Here is a 17,719-nt window from a genome sequence, read left to right as displayed (position 1 = left end):
CCCTCCTCACACATTTTATTTTCACATTTCACGCTATTTAGGTACTGCAGTACGGCGATCAATGGACAATTACTGCCCATTTATAAATTTCATGTGAACGTTACACGTGATATCCATTTAGTCACAAATAAATATATATTTCACAAAGAGACATTCCATATAAATGTTCAGGCACGTTGACTACGGCGACTATGGCGCGGGCACTGGACCTAGAAAGCGTTGTTTAGTAGGGTCTATTTTTGAGAGCAGATCGTAGTACTGATTTGCCTTTATAAGGTTTTGAATACGAAATATACAATATCGATTCACACAACATTGAAACAAAGATGTGAAACATGATGGCTACCCAGTTCATTGACAAAATCTCCGTTCGTAATCATGTTTGTAGTATCTACCAGCCTTCTCATAGAATCAGCCAAAAACCATACTACGGGCCACCGAACTTAAGTCCCATGGTAACGTCGCGTCTGCGTAGCCCTCTTTAGTAGTCTTGGATAGCACGTGGAAAGAACTGGTTGTCCACACTGAATCAAGTACAAACTGAACTAAAACACATCCTGGCAGAATATCAGTATTTTACTACTAACTGTATTTGTATCACAAATACAGTTAGTACATTTTGGGTCTGCTAGTTAACCAACGTCAACCAACGTCAGTCTTCTCCGAAGATGAGATAAGATCTCGAAACGTTAGAATGGAAGGAGTGATGAATATATGAGTAATTTTGTGCGAACCATCTTTAATCTAAGCGATGACGCAAAATCAAAGGCCCGGAAACTAGAACGATGCATCAAAAAGCTCGTTAATGCCGAGTCAGCAGTTATTTTTAATCAAGCATGCATCAAAGAAAGAATTCTGCCAAAATATTCCAACATAAAGCTACATGACCAGGCAGTTAAGAAAGCGGGTTTACCAAAAGGTATAGAGAACGACTTGTGAATCACCAACTGCAGCAAAAGAAGACGGCCTGTGAAATCCTGAAGAAAAAGAGGAAAGTTTTAGAACAAGAGCTACAGGTACGTTGCCCTGAACATGAACTTAAACAAAAAGTACTTGACGAACTCGACGTGATTGAATGTGACGCTAGACGTCTTACTAGAAGCAGAATCGTGAAAAAGCTCTCAAGGCTCCATGGCGGACATATAGTATTACCGGAAACTGCCGACGGTTACATCAATTTATCTCAACATGATCTTACTGAGGAACAAAAAGAGGTGCTTAATCTTGGACTTAATTGCCATGTGTTGTCGAAATATGACAAACTTAAGAAGAAAGTAGAACTAGAAATTCTTTACCAGGATATCTTGAATTTGGAAAAAGAGAACAAGGTTACCGTGGACAAGGATCTAAAGAACAGCTTACTAGGAGAGAGCACGAAAAAGCGTGGAAATGATAGAAGCAAGATATTCACGCAAGAACTCAGGACGGCGGCAAGGGGACTTCGAGAAAAAGACGACATCATCATTCGGCGAGCGGACAAATCATCACTCTAAGTAATACTTGACAAAAAGGAATATCATATGAAACTAAACTGCATCTTGAACGACGACAAGAAGTTCCGGCACATCACAAAAGATCCAACAGACAAACTCAAGACCAAGCTTAACAAACTAATCACTGCTGCCAATGCCGCTGTTGATGGCATACACTTTTCCAAGATAACGGGTGAATTTGCGCCTGGATATGCTTATGGGTTTGTGAAAACTCACAAAAACGGCAACCGCCTTCGTCCAATAATCTCACAGATCCCTTCACCAACCTATAGAATTGCAAAACGTCTTAATGGTCTTCTGTCCCCATATCTTCCCATGTCTTACAGCTTGTCATCAACGGACGAGTTTATTGATATAGTGCGATCTCGTCAACCTAAGGGCCTACTAGCCTCTCTAGATGTTGAAAATCTATTTACAAACGTGCCTATTGAAAGAACCATATCCATCATCCTTAACCGCGTCTACAATCATCCTGAAATTCCTCCTCTCAAAATATCAAGGCGCCTTCTTGAACAATTACTAAAAGCCTGCACGTTGGAAGTTCCTTTCCGCGGGCCTGATGGCCGAATGCATTGCCAAATTGAGGGTGTTGCGATGGGCTCACCTCTAGGACCCCTACTCGCTAATTTCTTTATGGGACACGTAGAAACCGACATACTACAAAATGACGACATAAGACCGGACATTTACTGCCGCTACGTAGACGATATATTTGTAGAAGTTAGGGACATTGACCAACTAGGACATCTCAAAAACACCTTTGAAGAACGGTCTGGCTTAAAATTCACAACAGAGCAAAGTGTGCAAAACGTAATACCCTTTCTTGACGTAGCTGTTGATGGGCAAGGACGACAATTCAAAACGACTGTATACCGAAAACAGACTAACAACGGACGGTGCTTAAATGCTGACAGTGAGTGTCCTCGACGCTACAAAATTAGCGTCATAAGGTCCTTTCTTCGACGAGCATTTAAGCACTGCTCTGATTGGACAGGACTACATTCAGAATTGACACGAATCAAACAGATCCTGGTGAACAACGGTTTTTCAAATTCTGACATTGAAAACGAGACACAACGACATATGACAAGACACTTTGACAGCAAACCAAGGCAAGACATCCAAACGACCGTCAAACTGTACTATCAAAATCAAATGACATCTGCTCACAAAGAGGATGAAAAAGCTTTACGGGAAATTATCTCTCAACATGTTAAAGGCAAAAACGACCACAAAATAGACATTGTCATTTACTATTGTAATAAGAAGATATCGAACTTTCTTATGAGAAACAGCCCAGACAAACACGACAAACTGAAATGCACCAATGTAGTGTATCAATTCCAATGCAACATCGAAGGCTGCAAACTTCGTCCCACACACTACATTGGTGTGACCACAACGACACTCTCACGACGCCTGACAATGCACTTACGTGACGGGGCACCCCTGGACCACATGCGACAGGAACACGACATGACATTGACACGACAACAACTGACGGACAGCACTGACATTGTACGGACGTGCAGTGACAGAAGACGCCTTCAAATTTGGGAAAGCGTATTCATTAACGAACTCTCTCCGGCCTTAAACAGACAGACAAATTCTTGCAGAACTCTTGAGCTACTAGGTGGTGGGCGGTGAGCACTTCCGATGTGATTGTGTCAATAGTGTTCCCATTGTGTCTTTGTGATGTTCCCATTATGAGTGTTTCTTACATATATATATATATATATATATATATATATATATATATATATATATATATATATATATATATATGTGTGTGTGTGTGTGTGTGTGTGTGTGTGTGTGTGTGTGTGTGTGTGTGTGTGTGTGTGTGTGTGTGTGTGTGTGTGTGTGTGCGTGCGTGCGTGCGTGCGTGCGTGCGTGCGTGCGTGCGTGCGTGCGTGCGTGCGTGCGTGCGTGCGTGCGTGCGTGCGTGCATGCGTGCATGCGTGCGTGCGTTCGTGTGTGTGTGTATATATTACAACTTTGACACGCGGGCAACTATATGACGTTACACAACGGCCGGAGGCTGACGAGGAATATGGACAATTGCGAATATCCTATTCAACCAACAAACCACCCAACGCTTCGTATCTGGACGCTGCGTCAACGCCTTCAGAGATATCGACTTCCTTTTCGTTTCAAATTGACAGATAGTATCCACATACACCTTGGGGATCCCTACCGCACCCTTAGTCACGAATCTTAGTACGATTCGCGTGCATGTTATTGCAAGGGATTTCATAATTTTGGGCTCGTAAGACGTTACCGATGTTGAGCATTGCTACGAGTTTCTTATCGAACGCAGATATGACATCGTTCAAGATTTGGTGACAGTGGGACACGATCCATTTTGTTGCAATGCGCAGTGGTGGCAAAAGTGTGCCTTTTGTCGCCGACCAAATTTTTGGAGGGAAAATTGGCGCCAGTAGTGTAATACGATGCCAGATGCCAAAATGGTCAAGTCCATGCCCAGTAGCGTGTCAGCAATCAGCCTATCATCGAAAGTCTGTATCATCACTGCAATTTTCGATATCATGTACATAACGGAAACGTTCAGCCATACACTACCCTTGAATCAATGTCTGGATAAGTGCTGCTGCTAGGAAAGCAAGCTTCTCTAGACTAATGAGATAGCCTCATCATAACAAGTGTTTTCTTCCGCCCACGGCACTTGCCGGGGTCTCACGGTTAAAATCGATCAACGGCTGGATTCGCTTTCCTTGACCGCAAGAAAAAACAACAACGAAGGACCTCGATAGCCAGGGCATCAGAATGCATGGCAGATTCCGCACTAGTAGCAAGCGGCACTGGGAATGACGTCAAATATGGTTGGCCCCACGATGCCATGCCCCCTCATGAAAATCATGTGTGCGCTTCGAGCCCCATCTCAACCGTCATCAAACTATGCACCATATCTTAGGGACACTCCAAGCCTGGCGCGACATGTTTTCACTGGTGGGCGCCTTTCGCCGTGCCCCAACAAGTAAATTGCATCGAAATGCTTCAATAACTTCACATCAGGCGGATAGCTCTTTCTGAACAAGTTACTCGCCCTGACAGGAGGGGAGAGGGTGGGAGATGCGAACGTCCTCCCCTTACGGTTCTCTAAAAATACCAATGCGGTATGTTGTGCAGTCTTGCTCAAATCTTTGGTAGCTTCTTGGCATCCATTGTGCGCGTGTTGACACCAAAAAAGTGCCCCTACTTATCCTGGTTTCAGAGAAGCGATGTTTTTTACGACTATTGTAAGACGATTCGAGGCCGGCGTGTGCGGTGGGGGACAAGCGACGATTCTGCGGACCGCGCGCGGAGGATTGACACTGTTACATGAACAAAACCCTACATTATAAACATAGGCTCCAAACAGATAAAACTACGTGTCATTGTACTCATAATTAAACAAGGGACACGCTTTTGCTTGTTTCATGTTTCATGCAACTTCACTACGTGGTTTCGCATGCAAAGCTGATGTTTGGCTTTCAGGAAAATTTGACCTTTGACTTGTTCTCGTGTGGTCAGTTAACAACAGGAGACTTCTTATCAACCACGAGATCTCGCTGAAGAAAGTTCACTGTTCATGGTTTTTTGTGAGGCTTTACCTTTCTTAGTTTGCAAACGTCAGGGAATCCCCCTCTACCAGTTTTCGTTACAAAACCGGCAAATCAGGGTAAGGTTAAATTGTTGGCTGCCATCCCTTTTATATTTTTATATGCGGGTGTATAAATCTGCATCTGAGATCATGAAAACATCAACTGCCACATCAGAATGACACCTTTCATTACCAGCATCCAAACATTGGAAGAAATTCAATCAGCAAGCCAAAATTGCCTTTTGCATGCAAGTAGCATGCAAGAGTATGAACTCAAATTAATTTCTGGGACACTACCTAATATCTATGTTGGATTGGGACCCCCAATGCTGATTCCCCCCCCCCCCCCTCCTTCCAGCCAACATTTCTAGCTGGAAAATCACAAAAGGAGATGAGATAAAACCTTACTATGACACAAAACAATCTTCTCTGGATCTCGCTTGTCGACCACGATCCATCGCTTGCTATCTCCCCCTAATCATGCATGAAAAATTGGCACTCTTGTCACTATGCCACCACCACACCAACTATACTGATTTCTGCTATCAATGTAGGCTGCATATAAGGGAGGCTGTCTGCCCTCACAGCCTGTACGTAAATGTATACAGTGACTATGCTAATAATTCCTTCAGGACAATTTTACAATTCAATGCTTGCAAAAACATTAATGAAACATACCACATACATTGTCCTCAGAGACAACCAAATGTCATCCGTTTACTGACCTCATAAGACAGTTTGACCACAGTACCATAAAACCACCTGCCATTTGAAGTAAAACTCTTGGTATAGGGATGATGCCGATGAAACCTGTACCCCCCTTCTCCTCATTGCCTAAATTTCCTAGCCCACCACACAACCCACTTTCATCAGATTATCATGGCCTTCATCATTGGGTATCTATAAATTTCCAGCAGCCAAGATTCATGGTAGCAAAAGGTTGAGCTGAGAATAATTGTTTAAAAGCTATGAAAATATCGATGAAATAATTGCATTTCAAGCAGGGGCATAGTTTTGTAAGACAAGTTCGGGAGCAGTGAAAAATTACGCAATGTGGCCCCAAAATATGGATGTCTCCCAGACAAGCACACTTTTTCACAAACCTAGGGGAGAGGGTTGGAGCCTTGAACTGAATAAGAAGTAGGAACACCACTGATTTGAAGATCTATGTGACTGGTAACCCTCCTCAATCAGGACTGGTATTTCAGAACTATTATCACCTCCTGCTATTCTTCTTCATGAGGAGTGCCATCAGACTTCAACATCACATCCACGGTTCTTTGAAAGGAAAGAAGGCTGGTCGCTTGTGACTACTTCAGTGAGACAACAGCCTTCTCCGTGTCTTGAAAAGGTGGGTTGATAATGAAAGGCCAATTTCTATTTTGATCGGATCATTCCGCCGACTTACTCTGAACTGTCAGTGTCTCTCACCGCTGAGGACGGGATACTGAATCACGGCACAATAAAGGAAGAAAACAAGGCCAGAAATTAAACTCTAGGTTGGTATTCACGACATTGCAATGGAAATGCCACTTGCAAAGTAGCAGCGCATTGAAAGTCACCGCCCACCTCGTACCAGTCGTGCCGCAGCAATTGAAACACGCCCCTGCGGCCAGATGAACCCCCACATCTAGACTTTTTCAGTACTTTATACTGTCTAGTTTGGGACACTGAGAGTCGGCTGTTAAAAACAGCAAATTGGCCGACCGACCGGGCCATAGGAAATACACTGAGTTGCCGCCGACCTGTCACCGAGTCGCCGACCAACTAAAAATCATAGGATGTTTTTGTCGCCGGCTTGGAATGAAACCTAGCAAAGATACCAGGGTGCCACAGAGTACGGTAGTCTTTACAGAGAGGTTTGTTCGTGTTGTTTGACGAAGCTTATTACCATGGAGGCATAATATCTATGTATGGAAATCTCATGTTATGTTACATAGTGTGCTGTATTTTATCGTCTTGACCGTCACCAAAAATTGCTGTATTAAGTCATTTTTGGCACCAAGCTTCGCGTGAATACACGCATTTTTGTCGCCGACCTGTTCCACCAAGTCGGCAGGTTTTACCATCCCTGACAATGCAAACCAACATCGCTGCGTTGTGGTCTCCGTTAGAGTAAGATACCCTTCAGATCGGATTTTACCTTGGCAATGAGTTGAGTAGTCATGTTCATGGCTTAACCAATCAAACAAGTTGTTTTCAAACTATAACCGATGCTAGCTACATAACTACCTATAGCGTTTCTCAATCCCACAAGATTCACGTCAGCTATTTGAACTGTCTGTGTCGCAAGCTCAGAGAGCTTTTAACACTTCGTGGCGGGGAACACTTTTTATCAAGTGGTTGAGTTGCACAACTTTGACGTGCGAGCACATATTTGATGTTAAACAGCTGACGGAGGCCGACGAGAAGCACATGGGATTGTCATCCAACCAACGAACCACCTAGCGTTTCATCTGCCTGTGCCGCAAGCCCAGCCAGAAGTAGAACTAACCAAAATTATAAACGCAGTCCCAAAACTTGGAGTGGACATCCGCTTTTTCCCCTCTCTGCACCCAAAACGCCATCAACACATTATGAACAGCCCCGTGTGCGGCGTGCCACCAGGAGTTTGCTGCTTAGTCCTGGACGAAGTATGCAACAAGCAAACAAACCAAACCATTTTGCACGGCCGAACCACGTCCCGATCAATCACCCGCAATCCCACGGATTAACTAAAAAAGGAGGTCAACGACCTTATCAACACCGTACACACGTTGTTGGTAAGGGCACAGTTTCGCAAAATTAATTGGGGAGGGGGGGGGGCTGAGGAATGAAAAATGGCTTAGCCTCCCCGCAAAATGTGCCGACGAAAAGGTTTACCCCCGATTTTGCCCACTTTCTTCCCAAAGCTGGGGGCGCTAGGGCCCAAGTTCAACAAACCACCTGCTCATTGCGTTCGCCCACGGCCTTGTTAGATATTCTAAACAACACAATAGAACAAGGTCTGCTTGCATCACTCGTGTGTAATTTGTTCACTTATCTCCCTGTGGAGAGGACAAGTGGCATACTGATACAATATGTATACCATAACCCTATTCTTACCACACCAATAACTCACGGCTATGTCATGAGAGCCATACTGCGTTTCTGGACCACAACAGCACCTTTCTGCTCCCTGAACGGCACCTTTTTCTCCTCGGCAGATGATATTGCAATGGGGTTCCCTTGGATGCTTTATTCGCCCGAGCTTTCATGGCTCATGTCGAGCAAACAGCATTGGATGGTGGCGACGTGGAACAACCATCTCTTGATTGCTGCTTCGTCAATGCTATCCTTGTAGACGTAAATAAACAGCACCAGCTACAGCTCAAAACCCAAGTCTCAGCACTAAAGTTTACTACCGAACTAAGCTTCCTTGATAATATTACGATTTCTTGACGCGTCTAAGTACAAGAATAGCACAAGCATAGCATGCCGCAGGTCTATAAGACAGGCGAAAAGGTCATCTGATCAATCGTCAGGGAACACTGTAATCCAGGGCGTCGAGGGAAACACCTGAGGCTAAATATAGGTTACCAAAGTCCCACGACACGCTCCCTTGTACTGAAAAACGGCCCGACTCGTTGCACACATCTACTGAAACAATGTAATGGAATATACAGTTACAAGGATCCTCTCAGAGAGTGTGCGCTCCGCCACAATGCACCATCCAGAGTAGCGACCCAAAAACACCCACTGAGCTCCATCCTAATCAGCGACTCACCAGGCAACGAAGGGTAGATAACATCACCATCGTAGATAGCTGCCACGATGCGAGGCGGCTACATGCACTCGAGATTGTATATATAGATGGCACGACCCCTTTAATAGGCAGGTCAACGCGCGGGGAATCCAAGCCTAGCCACGGAGCTCGTTGGGCCCACGGGCAATACCTTATATCCAAAGATGGTGTACGGAAAAAACGAAGAAGTTGGTGGCACCTTCCATGAGTTTTGCCTTAAAGGAGAACCTTGGTACACCTACCACGTACCACATGTTCGTGACAAAATGGAAAATGAAAGGAATTACGCTGGCGTTCTACACTTTGTCCCAAGGCTACATGTGTGCGTGTGTGTGTGCGTGCAGACTAGACAATATCGTAAGCTTAGTGGCTAATCACAGGTCATGGTCAGCTGAATACCATATATGTATATATATATATATATATATATATATATATATATATATATATATACGTATGTATGTGTATACGCATTTGCACCTGACAGCATACACGAAGTTAACCGGCTTTTTACAATGGGCTTCAATCTATTTCATCACCTTTGTCCAGGCATTCTTGCAACGTGAAACCCAAGCTCTGGTGCGACGTTTCGTTGTTCCTATTATTTGTTCATGCATCAGTATACAAATCCAATTAGATCAGCTCGAACTGTTTCAGTCTTCCAAGCTACCTTGCGAATAGTTGACATGAAGAATAAGATATGGGTGCATATAATTGGAGGCAATGTCACCCCCTAACAAACGTCCCAGCACACACCGCCTCCATGGACTATGGAAAAGATGCTGGACTCGTAACCCAGCGGCACTGAGTACGAGCCGCAGAGCGGGGATATTATTTGGCCAGACCGAAATGGAAAGGTCAACTGGCAACTGGCCTACGAGGGTCAACCAAGGTCCGGGGTGGCCGTGCCGCAGTATTGTGCGGTGTGTAAAGCCCGCCACATTCCTGTTTGGTGAAAGTGTAGAGGCAAAATTATCCACTGAACTGGACGGCACGACTTGGGTGGTGGGTTCAGGGCACACGTAACAAGCTATGCTTAGCAGGAACTCTGAACCCGAAGTTACCCATGCAAACCATTCCAAACAAATTTACTATAAAAAAGTAAAGGAGGTATTATTCAACGAACACGTTTCAAGCCGACTCGTAGTCATTTAGTCAAGCACGATTTAGTCATTATTATCCACACACGTACATACTCGTTTAAAACAAATGTTACAGATGCTATGTTAGAAGTCCATTTAAGACCCACGTTACACTCCGGCTACCCTCCTCACTACACTTTACCCTCTCGCCCCTAGCAGCGAGCTGTCGTACAGAAACAGATAACTCATATCCATCTGTCGGCTGAGTCGTCGATTCTGTCGAGTCTGTCTCTGATATGTACTGTTTATAGCACACGATGCCTTCTTTTGTCGTGGCAGCGTGCTTTCCGTTATCACTGCTCGTAAGTTCCATGTTGTGGGAGCGACGAAGATGCTTCTCAGCAATTCCTCTCTGCAGGTGCATGACCATTCTCAATGCTGCCTCTCTGCAGGTGCACGACCATTCTCAGGGTTGCATCTCTGCAGATGCATGACCATTCTTCTTGAGAGCGTCGTTGCAGTGCACCCGACGTAGCAGCAGTCGGAACAGTGCGCATCTTTACCGGCAATTCAGTTGAACTTGCATACTATGTGTTAGATTTCAGCTTCCAGTAGTTTTGCGACAGGCTGCTTTTTCATGGCAAGGCTGGTCACTTGCGAGCTCTTGTAGTAAACAGCTAGTTGGATGTCGTCTTCAGGCTGACCTGCTCGGCGGTCCTTGGTAATGATGTCCCGGAACACCTCCTCATCCTTGAAGATGACGTCGACATGACGTTCTGGTAGAACAGCTTGTATGTGTTTCTAACAGGTTTTTACAACCGTTGGCCGGCTGACTTTGTCTACCTTCCTTTGAATCAGGTTGTCCACGGTGGCGACGCTGTAATTGTTGTTTGCGATGATTTCTTGAATTCTCTGGAGCTCTCGGTACACCACTTTCAGGAGTATTGCTTACCTGCCCGATATATGGAGGCGTTCGTGCCATTCTCATTGTAGGCTTCACAACATTAGCACCGTCCCTTCAGGCAACTTTCGCGTTTGTGGGCTTCTTTTGCTTTCTTGAGTCTAGAAGTTTTCAGCACACACACACACACACACACACACACACACACACACACACACACACACACACACACACACACACACACACACACACACACACACACACACACACACACACACACACACACACACACACACACACACACACACACACACACACACACACACACACACACACACACACACACATATATATATATATATATATATATATATATATATATATATATATATATATATCTCTCTCTCTCTCTCTCTCTCTCTCTCTCTCTCTCTCTCTCTCTCTCTCTCTCTCTCTTTCTATGTGTGTGTGTGTGTGTGTGTGTGCGTTTATATATATATATATATATATATATATATATATATATATATATATATATATAGCATTCAAGTCTAAAGGAAGTTCTGTCTGCCTGCAGACGGCGGGATTATTAGCCCGCGTTTGGTACCGATGACACGTTTTTCTACGCATTCTCCCTGACTGGCAATGCAGCATTCCCAAGGCGTACCTGACGCTCCATGGAGCTCCGTAGCTCTGAATAGAGGCGTGTCCGCTCTGCTGGAGTATGGCCGGTCTCAGTGCTGACCCCGATGTGAAAAAGCAGCCACGTGATCGTTCTTTATTCGAAGGAACAGCCAGAAGTTACTTGGGTGACGTCCGTCGAGCGGCGGAAGCTGCTTCAGCCGCCCGATGTTACTGTCAGTCAGTGTTTCCGTCACAACAGCGGTGCGATGAGGTAGGCTCATGTCAAGATGAAAAGTGAACTGGCCGTGTGTCTTCCCGGGACGGGGCTTTGCGATAACCGAAACCATACGTGTTTCATGTTTTATTTTTCATTCTCTTTATGATCATGCACGTTACGGCAGATCGACCTGCACCGCCGGTCTTCCCGACCCGCAAGCCCGCACTACGCCCCTCGAATTTTTGCGCCTATCCACGCACCTTTGAGTTGGAGAAAGACGTTGGCCATAAGGCCATAACCTGCAAGTTTTTCAAGAATCACACCTGCTTTTCTCTCAGTAGCGCAGGCAGGGGGGCACAGGGGCTCGTACCCTCCCCTTCCCCAAGGTTCCGAGGAGCCCGAAGGGCCCCTCGTAACGTACGATTAAGGGCATGATTTGAGGGCCAGAAGGGCCCGAAAGGCCGGCCGGAGGTCGCATTCAGGGGCCCCGATCCGCAGTGCCGGGAACTCCAATGCGAGCTAAATGGCTCTGCGCGCTGATCAGGGGCCCGCTGAGTCGATAAGGGCCTATACGTCAGCCAGACACCACCAGTAACGCACAGTCGGCCCCATGGCGGCACGGGCCTTATGGCCCATTTCCCAGACAGGAACAAAGCCGGAATCAGCGATGTTCATTGGCCATAGCCCCACAGCGCCTAATGAGGGCCCTGTGTTGGCATGGGTCCCGGGTCGGCCAGAGGCAGTGTTCGAGGAGGCCCGAAGAGCTTAGAAAGCCCACTGGATCCGACGATGAAAGGCCCGATTGAAAGGTCTAAGGGCACGAAGGGCTGGTCGGAGCCTGACTTAGGGGCCCGGGCTGCGGTGACGGGCCCCCAAATAACAGTCAGATCGTCATTTGCGCCGATCAGGGACCCCTTGGGTCGAAACGTGCCTATATGCCGGTCGAGCGCTACCAGGGCGGCGCAGTCGGCTCCGTGTTGGTATCGGCTTGAGGGCCACTTCCCAATCTGCTATAGAGAAGGGGCCAGTGATTTTCAATGGTCGGGCCATCGTTTCTGTCGGGGCTTCATAGCGCCTAACAGAGTCCTGTCCTCCCAAGGGCACAGAGCCGACTAAGGAAAGTATTTCGTAGGGCCTGAAGGGAGCGCCCCGGCGGCAGGGGTGGTAAAACTCGCCGACTTGGTGAATAAGCCTTATCGGATAAGGTCGACAACAAAAAGGTCTTTTTCAGGTGACACTTGGTGTCAAAAATGCTTTTGGCCAACAGTTGTGGGAGACGACCACGACAAAACGTTACAGCGCACTTCCCATAACCCTACATGGGTTTTAATGACAATAAATTTTACTCCGCAACACCAAGAAGCCTTTTCGTTAATACCTTTTACGTTACCTTATAGTCCCAAGGTATTTTTCTTAGGCTCCATTCCAAGCCGGCGACAAAAATATCCTCTGATTTTCAGTTGGTCGCTCGCCTCGGTGACAGGCCGGCAACGACTCAGTGTATTTCCTATGGCCCGGCCGGTCAGCCGATTCGTTGTTTCTAACAGCTGACTCTCAGTGTCCCAAACTAGACGGTAGAAAATACCGAAAAACATCTAGATGTGGCGATTCATTTTGCCGAAAAAACATGTTTCAATCGTTGCGATACCACCGAGACACGTGATGTTCACGGTTACTTGCAATGTACTGGGGCTTTGGGAAGCGGTTTTCGCATTGCAGTTTCATGAACACTTATCCAGGACTCATTTTTAGGCATTGCTGACTTTTTTGATTGACAGTACAGGAAAAGTCGGCGAAATGATCCGAGGCAAGATCGAAATTGAGCTGCGATTATTCTGACTAGCTTTTCAAGACACAGAAAAGGGTGTTGACTCACCGTCGTAGTCTTAAGCACTGAACCTTCCTCGCTTTGAAGAGAAAGGTTCGGCGCTGAAGGCTGATGACACCCCTTTGTGAAGGGAATGGCAGGAGGTGGGAATAGTTCTGAAGTGTCGATTTATGCTATTGCCGCTTTGTTCCTGAGGATGGTTATCAGTCCAAGAGATCTCAGGGTTTGTGTCTAGCTCCTATTCAATTCAGGCCTTCAGCCCCCTCCCCCGCCGGTTTGCAAAGAAATGTGCCAAATGTGGGGAGAGGCATATCTTGGAGAGATGGCATCGTTTTTCACTGCTGAGCCCTCGCACCTATTGTTGAAACTACGCCTCTGCTTTAAATTCAATGATTTTATTAATGTTTTGTTCTCACTGAAATGGCAATGATTCCCAGTTTAACCTTTTCCCAATATTAATCTTGCGTGCCGGAAGTTGGCATGACAGTCAATAATGAAAGCAGTGAGGAGGCAAAGAAGGGTGAGGAGTGAGGAGGTGCAGAAAACGAAGGCATTAAGGAGGAGGGGGGGGGGGGGGGAGGAGCTAAGGTTTCGTTGCCATCTCCCCTTCACCAAGAGGTTACTTCAAATACGAGATGGATGTGTGGGGTTCTGGTCTTGTTGTTATAGGAGCTCAGTACAAAATTGACGTTTGGCTCTCTCTCTGAGAGCAGTTTTGGATATTCCATGATGATAGCACCCCTTTTTGTAACAGGAAAAGCTGGAAGTGAGTCATTCTGCAGTACTCATTTGCTTCCCTAAGCTCTTTGCACCTTTGCATCAGTGAACATGCTATTTGCAAGGATGCAAATGTAATATATTTAATCATTGTGTTTGCTACCAGTGAAGTTAAAAGATTGAGTCTGCTTGATTATTATTGCAGATCATTTCTGTGTGTTTGATGTCTTGTCTAATTTAAAAAGAATTAATTTGAGCAGGATTGTGGTCGTGGCCAGGGAATTAATCCCAGGAAGATTGCTTTCGTGTTATAGTTGCGTTTTCCTGCTATTTTGTAATTTCCCAGTTAGAAGTATTGGGGGAAAGACTAACACTGAGTGGCCCTAAATCAACATTAAGGGGGCCCAAATCAACAATGGGCTGGGACAGGCCCCCCAAAATAGTTCAAATCTATACTCCTGCATCATGCATGACAAGTACCACCAGTGTGCTTAAGTTTGTTTGCTACCTAATGTGCAAAGAGCTATTTTGGCTTGATTCAATCATCATCAATGTATGCATGCTGGTAATGAAAGATGCCATTCTGATGTATCAGCTTGTTTATTTCTATGACATATAGATTTTTGCAACAGCGTATGGGATCTTACCCGGATTCACGCAACGCTGACTGAGAGGGGAGATGATAGATACCCTTGTCATTCCCAAACTAGGGAGGGTAGAGCGTCACGTCAACAAAACAAGAATGTTTTGTTCTCAACGAGATCTCGCGTGTTGTCACAAGTTTTCTGTTGCTTCTTGGCCCCACTAGACCAAGTCAATGGTAAAATGTTCCTGACAATCAGACTAGTTCAAATTTGTATGTTCATACATACACAACCTACCACGTAGCGATATAGAATTTAAAACAGTGTACTCTTTGCTTACATTCAGCGCAAAAGCATGCAGTTTTGTGTTTTAATCCTGCGTTTAAAACGTTAGGCCCCGTTAATATAACACTGCCAGACCTGCACGCGCGGCCCGTAGGGTCCTCGGTTACCCGCGCCGGCCGTGGATCGTCGTGCAGTGCTCCTAAAAACCATCGCTCATCAGGAACCCGACATGCTAGAAACACGTTTTTGTTCACAAAACACGTCCGACGAATGCCCCAGTGGACACAACAACATTGGACGCGACTGTACAACATGCTGGACTGGTATCCTCAGAAACTTTGGGAGGGGGGGGGGGACGTTGCATCGGCTCCCCATGGGAGGCTGAGCGTTAACGTGTTGCTTGGAAAGAACTAGCAGGCTCATGTGAAGATATTAACCAATTTTAAACCAGTTCCCTCTTTGTTGCAGCGGTCGCGTGACAAGTTTTTGGATTAGCAGCATAAATACCTGTTTTAATGACCGCTGACTGGGTAACCTGGCCTGACCCGAGCTGATTGCATTGGGCTGTTTTAGTCACCCAAGCACTCCTCTGGTTATTGAGGGCTCCGCCGCTGGAGTGATTCAGTCATCTTCGAAAGCCTCTGGACACTTGTGGTTTCCTCAACTGTTCAGAGACCTTTTGGCCACTAGGAAGCTCCTTCCATCATCAAAGAGCCCTTCTCGCTGCTCGATGGACTACCTGACCGGTCAGAGGCCCTCTGGACACTCAGAGTTCAGTAAATGCTCGAGGCTGCCTGCCATCTTAGTGCTTCTCTTGCTGCTCAGGGACCTTGCAATTGAGAGACCTATTTAGCCATTCAGAGACCATTTCGGTCCCCAAGCAATTTTTTAATCACTGGCATTTCTTTCTGCCTGCTCAGGGTCCTCGCTGAAATGGCCGTCAGAAGCACCGTGCCACGACTGAGGTCATGACTCGCGATCCTGTGGACTATGGGGGTGTGGGTGAAGCTAGGGCGGCCATTTTCCCTGACGCCGTAAGACGCAAAACCTAGGGTTTTGTGGAGCTGCACGCGGTGCCATTTTTTTTGCGTGCAGCGTGAAGAAAAATGTCCCTGCTGAATGAGAATAGCCCATCCTCTGCCTGCTCACTAGGACCCATTTGGCCACCCAGAGGCCCCTGTTACAGATACGTGAGCTTGAGCCGGCCACCGCGCGCACTCGAGTCACTAGTTAGGTCCCTTCTGCCACGTAAAAGTCCCTTCGGCACATGCAGTAACTCAGGAACTACGCGGGCCCTCTTGGACCGTTTTAGTGTGGTGGTTACCATGCGCACCGGGAAAACCGGAGGTACAGAAATCGGTTCTCCTCTGTGTCCACCCTTCGTGCTAGAATATCATGTGTGCAAGTAGAATGGATTGAGATACACCTTGAGACACAGAAGCAATACACAATACAAATACAAGCATGCTAGGTGATATGGTCCTTTTACAATGATTAAACGGAACCTACCTTTGGCACGCACCTTGTAACACCACATCCTCCATCACGCACCACTCTGGAGAGGATTTGTTTGGTAATACCTGGGCTGCAAGGGCTTTATACAAATAAAAGGAATAGCAAGAATATATTTTTCGCAAAATAAACACTGATATAATCATCCTTGCCATTTCTTTCAGATCATGATATTTACTGGAATCTTGAAAAGGGCAGTTCCAAACACGGCATCTAGGCGTGTCATGGAGCAAGGCACATTTGCGTCATTCACCTCCGTGTGCGAGCTCCGCCTGCTGACCGACCCGCCAGCCGGCTGCCGGCTGCTGGCTGCAGCTGACGTCCACTGTGTCCTTCTCGTGCGGTAATCACTGCCCTTGCACGCGACGAGCCAGCGCTGCGGCCAGCTGGCTGAGGGGGCGCATCCACCCGCTCGACGCCACAACGCACGCCATACTGAGCGCAGACTGCGACAGGCCGGCAGCGACTCCAGCTGGTATAGCGTCTACGACGAACCAGCCGAGGGAGCGCGGCAGTCGCTGGATGGGTCGGCGTGGGGTTTCGACTAGTCCGATAGCCAACCAAACGGGACCACTAGTGCAGGCTGTGTTGCAGAGTATCTGGCCACACGAGCCCATGACATGCATTGCGAATCTCAGCGCTATTTCGTCTGCCGGTTGCGGGAGAACCCTATTTAATACGCCATGTCCGTCGGCACTCTCGCACTCGTATAAGACACTATGCATTATTCTCAGTTTCCTAGGGTATGATCTCCTGATTTATTTGCGTCGTGGGTCAGAATGTAGATGCAGATTCGATTGCGGCGGGGGATTGGGTTCATAGGCGTAGGAACGTTTCAAAAAGTGGGGGGTGGGGGGGGGGGGCAGGGCCCACCGGTGGACAAAAATGATGACCCTCTTAAGATAAAGACCTTTAAGCATTGAAATTTTTATGTGGTACAAGTTGTGCGGCGTAGTTTTGAGCATGGACACTCGCAAATCTTAGAAACAGAAACCTCGACGCCAGGCGTTGCGGTCTCCGTAGGCGGCGGCGGTCCAACTAATAGTGAGCTAATACAGCAGCTAATGCCGAATCGTGGCCAACTGCTGGACGAAAACGATGACGTTTCT

This window comes from Pollicipes pollicipes, unplaced genomic scaffold, assembly GCF_011947565.3.
Source record: "Pollicipes pollicipes isolate AB1234 unplaced genomic scaffold, Ppol_2.1 Scaffold_2555;HRSCAF=2994_pilon_pilon_pilon, whole genome shotgun sequence".
NCBI lineage: Eukaryota > Metazoa > Arthropoda > Thecostraca > Pollicipedomorpha > Pollicipedidae > Pollicipes > Pollicipes pollicipes.
Note: the sequence above shows the minus strand (reverse complement) of the source record.